This window comes from Gigantopelta aegis, chromosome 9 (genome assembly GCF_016097555.1).
Source record: "Gigantopelta aegis isolate Gae_Host chromosome 9, Gae_host_genome, whole genome shotgun sequence".
In the NCBI taxonomy this organism is placed as follows: Eukaryota; Metazoa; Mollusca; class Gastropoda; order Neomphalida; family Peltospiridae; genus Gigantopelta; species Gigantopelta aegis.
Window position 1 is genome coordinate 58,452,907 of NC_054707.1, and position 15,917 is coordinate 58,468,823.

Consider the following 15,917-nt stretch of genomic DNA (forward strand, 5'->3'; position numbering starts at 1 on the left):
AGTGCACCACAACTGGTCAAAGGTCGTGGTATGTGCTTTCCTGTCTGTGGGAAAGCGCATATAAAAGATCCACCAAATGTTTGACATCCAATAGCAGATGATTAATTAATCAATGTGCTCTAATGCAGGGCTTGAACTTAACAACGGCACCGGCGCCAATTGCCATTATTGAGATACAAAAGTAGCATCACTGATGGCACTTTTGTGCCGTTGGTAAAGCTCCTCAACAATGGCAAAATGTATACACCAGGAACCTAATTCACTAAACTCTCGCAACTTTGTGATATTGCAGTGCAATGTAAAAAGACTTGCAAAGAAGATGCTTTGTTGTCTAGTAAAGCCTAAAATAGCTTTGTGAATTAGGCCCTGGTGTACATTATCTGCCAGTATTTAATATTTGCACATTTGAAATACAACAAAATAACCTTTCAGTCATATTTATTTGCTGCAAAGTCACTTTTAAAAAGTATTGCCATAGGCAGGCTCAAAATTGCCGTCAGTGGGCCTTTTTGACCATGGCAATTCTTTTTAAAATTGCAGTGGGAGACAAATTCTTAAGTTCGAGCCCTGCTAGTGGTGTCATTAAACAAAACAAACTTTAACTTTGTATAGAATATCAAATCATAAGAGATAACCGTCGTCGGTGGTGTACAGGTTAAGACATCAGACTTAAGGCTGGTGAGTACTGGGTTCACGTCTTGGTACAGGCTCCTACGCAGAGCAAGTATAATGAATAATTGGCTAAGTGTAAGTCCACTACACCAATTTCTCTTTCACTAACCACTAACAATAAATTTAAACAAGATGGTTAAATCTATCTGCTTAATAACAAAACATTATTTTTCTTTTAGTGCCACACTTAGGAAAAAGAATAATAAAAAGGTAAAAACACTTGAGTTTTTCTTTCTTTTATTTCTTCCCTTTTTTAAATTACATTTTTTTTTTATTAGAGATACGAGGTCTGTTCGGGGAGAAAAAAGTAGCTTAAATTTTGGGTTCCATCTCTAATCTCCCTTGAGGTAGGCCCCTTGTGCCTCCACATGCTTAGCCCAGCGGTCCATCCATTGCTGGAAACATTTCTGGAAGCCCTGTTTTGGAATGGCTGTCAGGTACGACGTCACGTTCTTCATGATGTCATGTCGGCTCTCAAATCGGGACCCTTTCAGCGGCATATCTTCACCTGTGGAACAGCCAGAAATCTCAAGGGGCCATGTCTGGAGAGTAAGGTGCCTGGCGAACCTGAGTAATTCCATGCTTGGCCAAGAAATCCTGGACCAGGTGCGACGTCAAGACGGAGTTCTTGCTGCTTATGCGAAAGCAGCTTGGTCACAAATTTCGCGGCCACTCTGCGCGTGCCCAAAATCAACCGTTAAAATGATGAGTGCAGAACCTTCGCTAATCTCAACATCATTAGCAATTTCTTGGGACAATTTATCAAGGTCTTCCATGATAAAATTGTGCACTTGGTCAATGACATGTGGATTTTGGCTTGTTGACAGCCTACCGGAATGCTGGTCAATGTCAACCAAAGTTCGACCATCTTTAAACCAGTTAAACCATTCTTTAATTTGTTTAACCCCCATAGCATTGTTGCCGAAGGCATGCTGAATCTTACGAATTGTTTTAGTTTGGGTATCACCAAGCTTTTGACAAAACTTGATGCAATAACACTGCTCAACACGTTCTGTTTTCACACGTAAAGTGTAAATGCTATGAGCACGTTACACAACCACGAACACCGGCTGCCTGGCAGAAACTGACTCACTGGACGAGGCTGCAAAAAATCATGCATACACAGTAAGGTCTACTACCACACTTGTATCACTTTTGCCTCTAGGTTGCAACTGGTTTCCGAGAGAAAAAAATAAGATCGGATACTTTTGGAACAGACCTTGTACAGGATGGTGTATTTATATTAACTTTGATTAATGTTAGTTCAATGTTGTTGTTTTTTTGTTTGTTGATTTTTTTTTTTTTTGGCGGGGGGGAACTCATTTATAATAAGAACTACAGTATAGATCACAATCTTCAACAAAATCAGACTATCATTTATATCCATGTTCTAACTTTATACATTTATTTATTTATTAATTTAGTAGTAACTTCCTTTCCAACAGATTACAATTTTTGCAAAAGTGCAGTATTGAAACATCTTTTTCTTTTCTTTTTACCATAGAAGAAAACATAAAACAAGTGCCAAATTCACAAACGTCTCTTAGGCTCTGCTAGACAACAAAACATCCTCTTTGTAAGTCTTTTAGCATTGTATTGCGAGATCATAAAGTTGCAAGAGTTTAGTGAATTAGGCCCCAAGTTTCCAAGAATAATGTTTTACATACCTGTATACCAAGCCAACCTAAAAAAAAAATCATTACCAAGCTGTTGTTGTGTAAACATCATTGCCTTACTAATTAGCTATTATAAGTACTTATTTGGTTTCTTACTGTTTTCTTGCTAGTACCTTGATGATGAAACCTTGAGATATTATTAACAGAATGGTCCCAGTACAAAAAACCACTCAAGATGTACATAATTAAGGAGCAAATATGGATGGAGTTACTTTCTGCTGATATATGTTACAAGAGTAAGTCAGAGCTGCTGTCAAGAGCTGGAAGAAATCTCACTAATGGCTTTGACATGAATAACCAATGCTGATAAAAAGTAATCTGTTATCAGCAGCCATACCCAGTGACAACAATAAGATGTTTTGACTTATTACAATGGCATTACAGTCATCACACAGACACAAGAAGATTGGCTAAAAAAAATTGTATATGCCTCGGTGGCGTCATGGTTAGGCCATCAGACTACAGGCTGGTAGGTACAAGGTTCACAGTCCGGTACCAGCTCCAACACAGAGCAAGTGGGTACTGACCACAAACCATCTAACAAGTAACCCATCGTCTTGGACAGCCCAGATAGCCGAGGTGTGTGCCCAGGACAGCATGCTTGAACTTTAATTGGATATAAGCACGAAAATAAGTTGAAACCAACTAAATTAAGAAATGTTATGAGTTAAAATATTTTAGATTTTATTAAGAGGCAGAAGCAGGATTTGTTTTTCTAGAGATGGAAAAAGAAAGAAATGTTTTATTTAACGATGCACTCAACACATTTTATTTACAGTTATATGGTGTCAGACATATGGTTAAGAACCACACAGAGTTTGAGAGGAAACCCGCTGTCACCACTACATGGGCTACTCTTTCCGATTAGCAGCAAGGGATCTTTTATTTGCGCTTCCCACAGGCAGGATAGCACAAACCATGGCCTTTGTTGAACCAGTTATGGATCACTGGTAGGTGCAAGTGGTTTACACCTACCCATTGAGCCTTGCGGAGCACTCACTCAGGGTTTGGAGTCGGTATCTGGATTAAAAATCCCATGCCTCGACTGGGATCCGAACCCAGTACCTATCAGCCTGTAGACCGATGGCCTAACTACGACGCCACTGAGGCCGGTTTCTAGAGATGGAATGCAACTATATTCAACTCCTGCAATTAAGAAAATGTCTACGAGAAAAAAAGGTTTTTGTACAAAATATCAAATAAATCCAACAAAGAAAATGCCGAGGAGAATTAAAAACTCTGCGGCAATTACAGAGGTTGTACATTAATATGCAATATATACGTGTTTATATTAATTTATTTGAAAAAGCATTTCCAAAACATTAAAACCATTTCCATAATTTTGAGAAAAATACACTCTTGCTGCAATATTGAAAAGGTTGTTAAAACTGCTTTGTGCTTTAAGTCATTTAGCACAAAGCAGTTTTAACAACCTGTTCATGCAATGGGCATAGATTGTGTTTTGATAGAAATGTTTGTCATATTGCTGAGTTATACTAACATCAGTATAGCTTCATGGTAGACTTCAAAATTTAGAAATTGGTGCATATGACATTTTGGAAATGAACTCTTCATTTGTTTTTCAATGTAATATTTTTAAAAGATAAATTTAAAAAACTAATCAATGTAGTATTAAATGGTGATTGAGTGAAGTTACAGTAAATTAACACTTTTAAAGCAGATGTAACTCTGGAAGGAAGGAAGGAAGGAAGGAAGGAAGGAAGGAAGGAAGGAAGGAAATGTTTTATTTAACAACGCACTCAACACATTTTATTTATGGTTATATGGCATCAGATATATGGTCAAGGACCACACAGATATTGAGGGAGGAAACCCACATCGCCACTTCATTTGCAGCAAGGAATCTTTTATATGCACCACCCCATAGACAGGATAGCACATACCATGGCCTTTGATATACCAGTATATACGTCTCACCCCTAGCTCAGTGGCAAAGTGCTTGTCATACATTGATACTGAGAACCATAAATAATTCAATGGGTATTTCACTAATATTTTCTTATAGAAATGACATGTCATATACATTAAGCAAGCGGACAAATGAGATATTGGTAAAAAAAAACTGTAACTGAAAGAAGTTGATGTTCAAACCAGATTTTTTAAAAATAAAATTTTCAAACAAAAAGCTAAATTTTTTTCACAATAAATTTCAACGTTACTCATTGAGACAAAAAAAAAAAAAAAAAAAAAAGCCCCAAAAACAGTTGCTTTTATAGGGACATCAGTGCAGGAAACACATGTGCAAAGATTCTTTTATGCAAAGCTGTTTTTGCAATAAACACCCAAGTTATGCTTTTTGCTTCTAACATACAATGGTGTCCTATATGTGGGAAAGTATAAATTAAAGATTCTTTGTTGACACATGTATTTGGTAGCACTGGACTAATGGAAACACGTTTTCTCTCTTACTATAAAGGAGTAAAGTTTGCTTTGTTTAACAACACCACTAGAGCACATTGACTTATTAATCGTCAGCTATTGGAATGTCAAACATTTGGTAATTTTTATATATAGTCTTACATTTTGCCATTAGTAGCAAGGGATCATTTATATGCACCATCCTACAAACAGGATCTCTCACTATAATGACAAACTGCAATCTACCAAACACGTTATTTTAAAAATGTTTTCTGCTGCAAACATTCTCTTCTTTTCTTTACAGACATTTTTACGGAATAAGATTTTTTTTAACAAGTAAAAACTAGACTGGCAGATCAGTAAAAGAAGTTGTTAAATCTGTGCTGCCATATGTCAATAAAATTTATTTAATTTACATCCATCTGCCATCGGCACTGAATTTGTTCACTGGTTAGCAAACTCCATTGGATCCATCACAAAACGTCGGGCACAATTGCTAGCCTACCGACACACTGGAATAATTTGAAAGTTGTGAAATTGTTTTATTGGCAATCATTGGAGATTTCACTATGTACAAGAACTGCACAAAATAAAGCACTTACAGACTTTTGGTAAATAAAGGACTATAATGCACATTGGACAGCTTCACCGATTTCTCCATCTCTCTGAGGAATAGAGTGGTCAAATGGCGTCCCTACAGTACTTTGGAGATGCATGTCAGACGGTCGTACCATGGAATCGATACCTAGGTGCCACTGTTACAAACGCTGTCTCAAAAAGTGACACTTTAATAGAGAAAGAATACACTGACAATGACAGATCTAGTTGACAGTAGCTATTTTTGACATTTCAGTGTAGGATTAGTAGCTGTATAGACTCATTTAATAAGAGTTGATTTTATTTATTTTGAGAGACAAAATGTCTGATATAAAGTGTAGTGGTTAAGTCACAGAGTTTGAGACTGGTAGGTTTTGGGTTCACATCCCAGTTAGTGTACAATGGAATAAAATCCATGGTGCTTCCTTCCATAGTCCAGTTATCCAGGACAACTGGATGTAAACACACAATAAAAAGGGGTGGGTCGATGGATGAATGGACGGATGGATGGATAGACAGATGGACAGACGGATGGACGGACGGATGGATGGACGGACGGACGGACAGATCGGTGGGGTTTTTCTTTATGGAATCATCCAAAAAATATTTTATATTACAATGTATAAGTATAAAATTGAGAAATAATTAATTTTGGTAACAAGGTTGTTTTTCGTCACATACCATGAGTTGAAATTGTTAGCACATTTCACTGCAATGGGAATCAGTGCTATATGTATGAATCTGGCCAATGTACATTTAGTTATTTTATTAACTCAGAAGTAAATATTTAAAATCTATACTCAGACCAGACAACACATTAAAGACTGCAGGAGCAAGAGTTAAAACTTAAAAGTTTGCTTTGTTTATCATAGGTTATTGGATGTTAGACATTTTGTAATTTTTACCTGTAGACTTAGAAAGTAAACCTTTTTTCTATTAGTAGCAAGGGATATTTTATATGCATCATCTCAGACAAGATAGTACCGCCATTGATACACCAGTCATGGTGTTTTAGCTGGAATGAGAAACAGCCCAATGATCTCACCGACAGAGATCGATCTTAAACCATCCATGCATCAAGCAAGTGCTTTACCACCAGGCTACATCCCGCTCCTACTTACCATTTGTGATACCCAATAGCCGGTGTATTTTTGTCCTGGGGTGTCGTTAAACATTCATTCATTCATTCATTCATTCATTCACATCCCACTCCATTAATGGAGCAATACAACACAACAAATGAAAAACGAAGATCTGGCCACAAGATATACAGTGAAACTCCTGTAAACAAGACACCCACATGACCAAGCAAATAGTCTGGTATTAAAATATAATCTGGTTTAGAGATGTTCTGTTCTGTTCTGTTCTGTACTGATATTTAAAAAGGGACTGAAAAACATCCACTTTTAAGAGAATTCCTGTTTACCAACGTACAATATTTTGGGAGGTTTCACTGTACAACTCATATAAAATAAGACAAATATGTATGGCTTAAATGGTCTTAAATAAAAGGGTATTAAAAGTATACAAACTTGTATTTCATTTTTGTGATTATTTTAGTAAAACCATATTTCCGAAATATACAAAAAATTAATCTAATCTGGCTTATTAATAACAGGAAGTGTCTTTGACTATACTAGTTTTTCACAAAAATTGTCATCCTATTTTTTTGGTAGGACACCACCGTTTTAAGCACAATTGTAGCTGGTATACTGGTACCAACTGAATTTAAACTACAAGAATATACTAACAACAAGTCCTGTCATATATCTCACCAATAGAAGGTTGGGCCATATTTAATGCATTATCCAAAGTTAGATGCACTTCAAAGTGACGCAGTAAGATGCTATTTGGTACATTGCTACCCAACAATGAAAGAAGGAAATGTTTTATTTAACGATGCACTCAACACATTTTAATTACGGTTATATGGCGTCAGGCATATCGTTAAGGACTGCACAGATATTGAGAGAGGAAACCCGCTGTCACCACTTCATGGGCTACTCTTTCAGATTAGCAGCAAGGGATCTTTTATATGCACTATCCCACAGACAGGATAGCACATACCACGGCCTTTGATATACCAGTCTTGGTGCACTGGCTGTGACGAGAAGCAGCCCAGTGGGCCCACCGACGGGGATCGATCCCAGACCGACCACGCATCAAGCGAGCGCTGTACCACTGGGCTACGTCCCGCCCCACCTAACAATGAGTTAAATGATATGTTGCAATATTGACAAGCCAAGTGGCTTCTTTGGCACAGTAGCCAAGTCTGGCGTATTGTGGGTTCACATTCCAGTAATTGCTCCATTAATATCAATATGTATATTGCCACTACTTCAACTTCTCTAGGATCCCTATAGATCCCTGTCCTTGAAAGACATCCCAGAGTCTTGAGGTGTGGGCCCAGGATAGTGTGCTTGAACTCTAGATTCACATTTCAGTAGCTATTCCATTAATAACAATGTGGGAATCTGCAATCCACTACTACAACTTCTCCCTTATCCAACCACTAACAATAGATCTGGAAAGACATCCCAAAGACTTTAGTTGTAATTTGCTTTTTAAATGATTAAGTTAATTGTACTATTCTTTTTTTCTATAAGTGGTGCAATCGACAGGTTCTTTGAAACTGTAATTAGCAATTTAGTCTCTGAATACCAGTAATTAACTACTCACTTCAAATGCTTGCAACCGTTAAAAGCTAAAATAATCAAGAACAGCCATTTGACATTTCAGTCTAACCTGCTCAAGTGGCCAACTTTAATAAGCAACCATCTGTCTTAAACAATCACCTTTTTATTATCCAAAATCATGTACTTGGTTACATATAGATAATTACACAATTTTTTTCTAGATATCATTTTTATAAAAAGAGGTCAGATAATAATGGAAGTTCATTAGTTTTTAAAAAATTATATTTAGCAAAAACGAATATGGCCTTTATTACAACTTGTATCTATGTTAATTATGATGGCTATTGGATGTCAAACATTTGGCAATTTTGACATATAGTCTTAGAGAGGAAACCCGCTACATTTTTCAATTTGTAGCAAGGGATCTTTTATACACACCATCCACAACAGGATATCACATACCATGGCCTTAGTTATACCAGTCATGGTGCACTAGCTGGAACAAGATATAACCCAATGGGCCCACCCATGAGGATTGATCCCAAACTGACTGTGCATCAAGTGAGCACTTTACCAATGAGCTACATCCCGGGCCTGTATTAATCAACCACTTGAAAGGCTATTATTTTGGTGCTCCTTTTAATTGGTGTCTGTATTAATCAACCACTTGAAAGGCTATTGTTTTGGTGCTCCTTTTAATTGGTGTCTGTATTAATCAACCACTTGAAAGGCTATTGTTTTGGTGCTCCTTTTAATTGGTGGCTGTATTAATCATCCACTTGAAAGGCTATTATTTTGGTGCTCCTTTTAATTGGTGTCTGTATTAATCAACCACTTGAAAGGCTATTGTTTTGGTGCTCCTTTTAATTGGTGGCTGTATTAATCAACAACTTGAAAGGCTATTGTTTTGGTGCTCCTTTTAATTGGTGGCTGGATAAACCAATGACTTTGGGGCTGGATATAGCCCAGTGATAAAGTGCTTGGCTAATGCGCAGTAGGTTTTTAGGGTCGATCTCTGTCAGTGGACCCATTGGGTATTTCACATTTCAGCCAGTGCACCACAACTGGTATATCAAAGGTCATGGTATGTGCTATCCTGTCTGTAGGATGGTGCATATAAAAGATCCCTTGCTACTAATGTAAAAATGTAGTGGGTTTCCAATGTGCTCTAGTAGTGCTGTTAAACAAAACAAACATCGACTTAAACCAAGAATGGCTGAACTGTTTACTAATGTAAAAAATGGGTTTTTATTAAATAACTGGTGTATTCTTTAAAGCAAACTATCAAGCCAGATTTGACCAACAAAATGCAGAAGCATAAAAAGCAAATAACAGTTAATTAGTCAACCAACAGATAAAAGGTATCTATAATGAACCTCAGCGTTTTCAGTATAATCAGATGACTACATGTCATTACCAGGAAGCTCCCAGGTGAACCAACTTCACTGGGGTTTTAAATAACTTTATTACCACTCGTATCTATGTTAATTACGTTGACTAGTCTGATTACAGATTACATTAATTGGGTTGACTAGTGTAGATCTTTATTACAGAGATGACATTAACCGAGATGATTTGCTAGAATATATATGTATATATATATATATATATACAGATACCAAAAACACCACAAGATAAACATATCATTTTGATTTGTCCAGCCCAAACATCCTTAAAGGGACATTCCTGAGTTTGCTGCAATTTTTAAGATGTTATCGACTAACAAAGACTTTTTAACGACTGTAATTGCATATCAAATATATTTTTCTGCATAAAATATTAGCGGCTGTATATTAAACGTGTTTCTGATCGTTCTAATATTTGTATTAGGTTAAATTTCATTTTATTTCCTAAAATATATTTTTGTACATACAAAATTATTTGAAGACAAAATCCAGTTTGGGCCTCATTCAAATATTAAGACGACCAGAAACACACTGAATATACAGACACCAATATTTTAAACAAGAAAATATATTTAATATGTAAGTTTAATCGTAGAAATATTTTATTAGTCGGAGACATCTTACAATGCAGCAAACTCAGCAATGTCCCTTTAACAAAATATCAAAACACCATAAGCATACAACATTTGGTGTGGGGGGTCAACTTCTCTCTCCCAGTACTGGAGCAAATCTTTGTACTTGATGGACACATTCGAACAAAATTATCTGGCCTAAAAACATTTCACCATGTATTTTCATCATTCTGCTATTAGTTGTTATCTATGTAAAAGTATGTAATGATTCATTTGGAGCTGTTTGATACTAATACAAATACATGTATGAACAAATGTTGTTATCCACATTTTGGCTTTTTCATTTAATTCAGGCCAAAATCAGCCTGCACACCCCACTCCTATCTACATGTATGCATAACACAACAGAATCATTAGTATACAGAGATAAGGCAAGTTTAAATAATTGTGATCAGGTACAGAGTTGGCGTTTGGGTACCAAGTTTGGCATTCAGGTTATTTTGTTTGTTTTGTTTAATGACACCATGAGAGCACATGGACTAATCAAACATCGGCTATTGAATGTCAAACACTTGGTAACTGACAGTCTTAGAGAGGAAACCCACTACATGTTTTTCCATTAGTACTAAGGGATCTTTAATATGCACTTTCCCACAGATAGAAAAGCAGATACCACGGCCTTTGATCAGTTGTGGTGCACTGGTTGGAATGAGAAAAAGGCATTTGGGTTAGTGCTGCACAATACTCTAAAATGGTGGGAGGCTTCAGAATGGATGCAAAGCATCATCCAAAACCATATCGTAAGTTTTAGAAAAAGAATATGGGATTTGTTTTTTGAGCAAACAGCAGTGAAACTGGAAACACTGTTCAGATGATTAAAAATCCAGAATTTTTATAAATCCCAAAAACTTTCATCTCCGAGTATATCCAAAACAACACCTCTGTACATATTTTAGGTACTACAATGAAATATTACACCAGAGTCATGATATTTTAGGTACTATAATGAGATATTACATCAGTCATATTTCACGTACTACAATGAGATATTACACCAAAGTAATGATATTTCAGGTACTACAATGAGATATTACACCAAAGTAATGATATTTCAGGTACTACAATGAGATATTACACCAAAGTAATGATATTTCAGGTACTACAATGAGATATTACACCAAAGTAATGATATTTCACGTACTACAATGAGATATTACACCGAAGTCATGATATTTCACGTACTACAATGAGATATTACACCGAAGTCATGATATTTCACGTACTACAATGAGATATTACACCAAAGTCATGATATTTCACGTACTACAATGAGATATTACACCAAAGTCATGATATTTTAGGTACTACAATGAGATATTACACCAAAGTCATGATATTTTAGGTACTATATCTCATCTGAGAAATCTTATTTTCAAGGCCCAGTGGTGGACCAGCAGTAACTTCATCACTGGTCTGTGTGTCATTCTATCACTGGTCTGTGTGTCATTCTATCACTGGTCTGTGTCATTCTATCATTGGCCTGTGTGTCATTCTATCACTGTTCTGTGTGTCATTCTATCACTGGTCTGTGTGTCATTCTATCACTGGTCTGTGTCATTCTATCATTGGCCTGTGTGTCATTCTATCACTGGTCTGTGTCATTCTATCACTGGTCTGTGTCATTCTATCATTGGCATGTGTGTCATTCTATCACTGTTCTGTGTGTCATTCTATCACTGGTCTGTGTGTCATTCTATCACTGGTCTGTGTCATTCTATCATTGGCCTGTGTGTCATTCTATCATTGGCCTGTGTGTCATTCTATCACTGTTCTGTGTGTCATTCTATCACTGTTCTGTGTGTCATTCTATCACTGTTCTGTGTGTCATTCTATCACATGTCTGTGTGTCATTCTATCACTGGTCTGTGTGTCATTCATTTTCTCTTTGTTCATAAATGTATAGTCGGCGAAATGACAAAACCTCGACACCAAAGTTATTTTGTTATAGTCTTGTTATGTGAACAAATTAACAGTTAATAGTGATAACTACTTAATAGTGGGTATACCATAGTCCGAAATTAGGACATTTTACCCTATGTGTCAGGTCTATAAATGTACTTACGACATTTTACATCTGAAAAGTCATTGAAAATGTCAGTTACGACATATTTATCTAGAATTTAACACAGGTTGAAAGAATGAGGCAAGATCTATACATGGATTAAATACACATACAATCAAGTGTAATTAACTGGTTTTATTTACATGTAATCCATGTAATGTGTGAAAATAATGCAGTGCTGAGCGTCATGTCTACACTCTAGCTTCCCACTTTGTAGATACAACGTTTTGTCATTTTGTTTCTTGGACCAGTTATAATACGACTATTTGTCATGTGACAGTCAACCACTTTCTAATAGGCCGATAGTTGCGATCTTTTGACAAAAGCAGAATATGAACATTCTAACTCTGGAAATTCCAAAAAGTGATTTCTCGCCAAAAAGCGTAGTTATGACCTTTTGTCATTTTGCCAACGGTATGTATTGTAATTCTGTATTGTTTGTACCTGAGGGCTTTATGGAAGATTAGCTTTTGTTAACTGAGTTACCCTCACTAAATAATTTTGTTATTATATTATTATTATTTGATATACCAGCCATGGTGCACTGACTGGAAAAACAACAACAAAAAAACAAAAAACAAAAAACAAAAAAACACCAACATGGTGTACTCAGAACAGACAAAAAGCCCATATGTGCCCAAATTAGTGTGATCTAAAGCCCCGAGTCTTGTGATCTTTCATTTTAAATATTTAAAAGACCAAAATCAATTATTAAACTGAAAGATTTACAGTACCGGTATTTTTGTCAAGCTAGATAACATTCAAATTAAGTGAATATATTAATAAAAAATATATATTAGTGAGTAAAGTCAGCCATCAGTATGTATTATAATTTACATTTAAGTTATTCAGTGTTATGTCTTCTATTATATATTTTAACAGTACACGTTAGGTATAGTGTTGTGCTAGGGACAGGTAAAACCAATGACATTTTTCACAAATCCTGAATAAAATCTGTATCAAAGCTGATTAGCAGAGAGAAATAAATACTGACAGGATGATATTATTAATACAGTATCGTTAAAAACAACTTAGTTTTCTATATATACATAAAAAAGAAATTGTGTAGGGACATAAAAAGTGACATTTTCTGTAGAAGGAAAGAAGGAAATGTTTTATTTAACAACGCATTCAACACATTTTATATACGGTTATATATGGCATCAGATTTTCTGTAGAATGACCCATTAAAGTAATTTTATTTGAATGAAAAAGTATGTCAAAACACATTATTTTCTTTATTTGAAAATAATTTTACCAGAAGTATTGTGTTCTTTCATTTTAAATATTTAAAAGATCAAAATCAATTGAAGTGAAAGACTTACAGTACTATTGTGAAGTTAGATATTCAATTTAAGAGAATAAATTTTGTAAATATACATGTGTGTGTGTGTGTGTATATATATATATATATATATATATTATATATATATATATATATATATATATATATATATATATATATATATATATATATATATACACACACACACACACACACACACATTGTATACATATATGTTTTGGGTTTTTTTTTAAATGTTCTCTAAGATACTAATGATCCCACTTTTGTTCAAATGTACAGACAGATGAACAGACAGAAATACAGAGTTGATGTATGAAAACATTCATGTATATTAACCCAACTCACTTTATCTGTATTTTTCCATCTATATAATTATTGGGGTTGGGAGTTTTGTAAATTCCACATACAAATGACGTGTGTCCTGCTAAAATTATTAGCAGAGATGGCTTATAATAAAAACAAACCTTTAAGATGGTATACCGGTAAATAAAAGTCAGAATATATGTACATATTATATACAGTTCTTTATATAGATATCTAAGGTAAAAACAAAATGAATTAATAAAACAATAATTTTTTAGTTTTTTAAATTATATGTCATGGGAATATCTACTCAGTTTAGTACATATTGCCTTCCTGTATACAATATTCACAGGTGAGTATACAGGGTTTCTGCCAGAGGGTATAATGGGTATGGCACCATACCCCAAAACATTTTGCTGATTTTTTTGTTTTAAGTTTGACAAAATTAATTACTTTTATCATTACTGTATGATTTTCTTAACCCTAACGCTAAACTTCACCCATTTTCTTTCTGGACTGTGGACTGTGGTTGCATTCAATTCCATAGCGCCATACTCAAAAATATCTTTCTGGCAGTAACACTGCATGGTATAGAATGTGTTTTCAACATATTCCATGTTTTAACCGATGAAAACGAGAGCACATTTTAAAAATCTAGATAAACCTCTCTTTTTTTAATTAACTAAAATTAACATTCAGTTACAGACAGGCCTGTGAGAATTGAAAATTTTGGTTTATACAAATTCAGATAATGCATTTAATTTTTAGGTAACCCATCATGAACATGTAAATGAAGGAAGAGAGGAAGGAAATGCACTGGCTGGAACAAGGAACATGTAAATGATGTCATAAATTCAATGCGTGAACGAACAATGGGTTACTCAAACTATACTTAAGCGACGCATGAGTGAAACTATCACTCTTGCAATTTTCAGAGGCCTGGCAGATGTATAGGCCATACTTATAATAGTGTATAAAATGGGTTAATCACTACAAGTAAAGTTTCCTTATAGTGAAAAAAGAATAATTACAATAATAAACATCATACAGGTTATCAACTTATTATAAAGTTAAAATTATTTTTATTTGTCAAAATCATTTTCATGTGGCACATCGTTTTTAAAAATTTGTTTTAACATAAAATTGATAATTGTTAAGTTATTAATTACCTTCTTTATATTCTATCAAACAGAGACACCTACCTGTCAGAAAACCCCAAACACAAATTGCCAACTGCAATGAAAAGTCCCATCCACTAAAAAAAGTACAGTGTCTTTTGAACACGGTTCCCACTGTCCCCGTTAGAAACTCAGAACACTTTCTAACAGTCTAGCACTGCGCACACATATCTTGCAGCACAGTGACAAACTACTCGCTACTACAGCACACATGTGTAGTCTGTGATGTATAGTCTACTACAACACAGACTGTTCTGGCCGTGTGCCTGAAGACAGGTGACGGATTCCTGGGAGGCAATCAGCACTGATCACATTGCATCACTGAGAATGGGTCCTCCGCAAGTGGCCCGGCTACACCCACATGATCAGCCAGAAGAAAGAAAGCCAATCTATAGTCAACTATACAAGTCTGTGATGTATTCAGTCAGTGTGTTTAACAGGCTTTCATCTGCCACAACACTGTGTCAGGTGGATGGAAATACTCAGTGCATGCTCATAGATTTTACATTGTGTCTCCACATGTACACAATTATGAACAGTTGCATGCTCATAGATTTTACACTGTGTCAGTGTACATAATTATGAACAGTGCATGCTCATAGATTTTACATTGTAATTATGTAAACAGTGTGTGCAAACAGATTTATGTAAAAAGTGTGTGCAAACAGATTTTACACTGTGTTAGTGTACATACTTATGAACAGTGCATGCTCATAGATTTTACACCATGTTAAATTACATAATTACGAAGAGTGCATGCTCATAGATTTTACACTTTACGCTATGGTACATACATAAGTACTCATAATGGAACTACTCACAATACATTCTAACACATTTTACAAGTCATATATTTTACTATACTTCAATGAAGGAAGGAAGGAAGGAAGGAAATGTTTTATTTAACGACGCACTCAACACATTTTATTTATGGTTATATGGCATCGGACATATGGTTAAGGACCACACAGATATTGAGAGAGGAAACCCGCTGTCACCACTTCATAGGCTACTCTTTTTGATTAGCAGCAAGGGATCTTTTATCTGCACCATCCCATACAGGATAACAC

General features: G+C 35.3%; 1 protein-coding gene across 1 annotated transcript in view; it reads right to left on the bottom strand.

Moving 5' to 3' along the window:
• Window positions 1-15,555, bottom strand: part of LOC121381665 — a 235,383-nt gene extending 219,828 nt beyond the window's left edge. The window contains exon 1 of the mRNA XM_041511009.1: window positions 14,872-15,555. The gene's annotated coding sequence lies outside the window, so the exon portion shown is untranslated. The remainder of the gene's footprint in view (window positions 1-14,871) is intronic.
• Window positions 15,556-15,917: the final 362 nt, after the last annotated feature.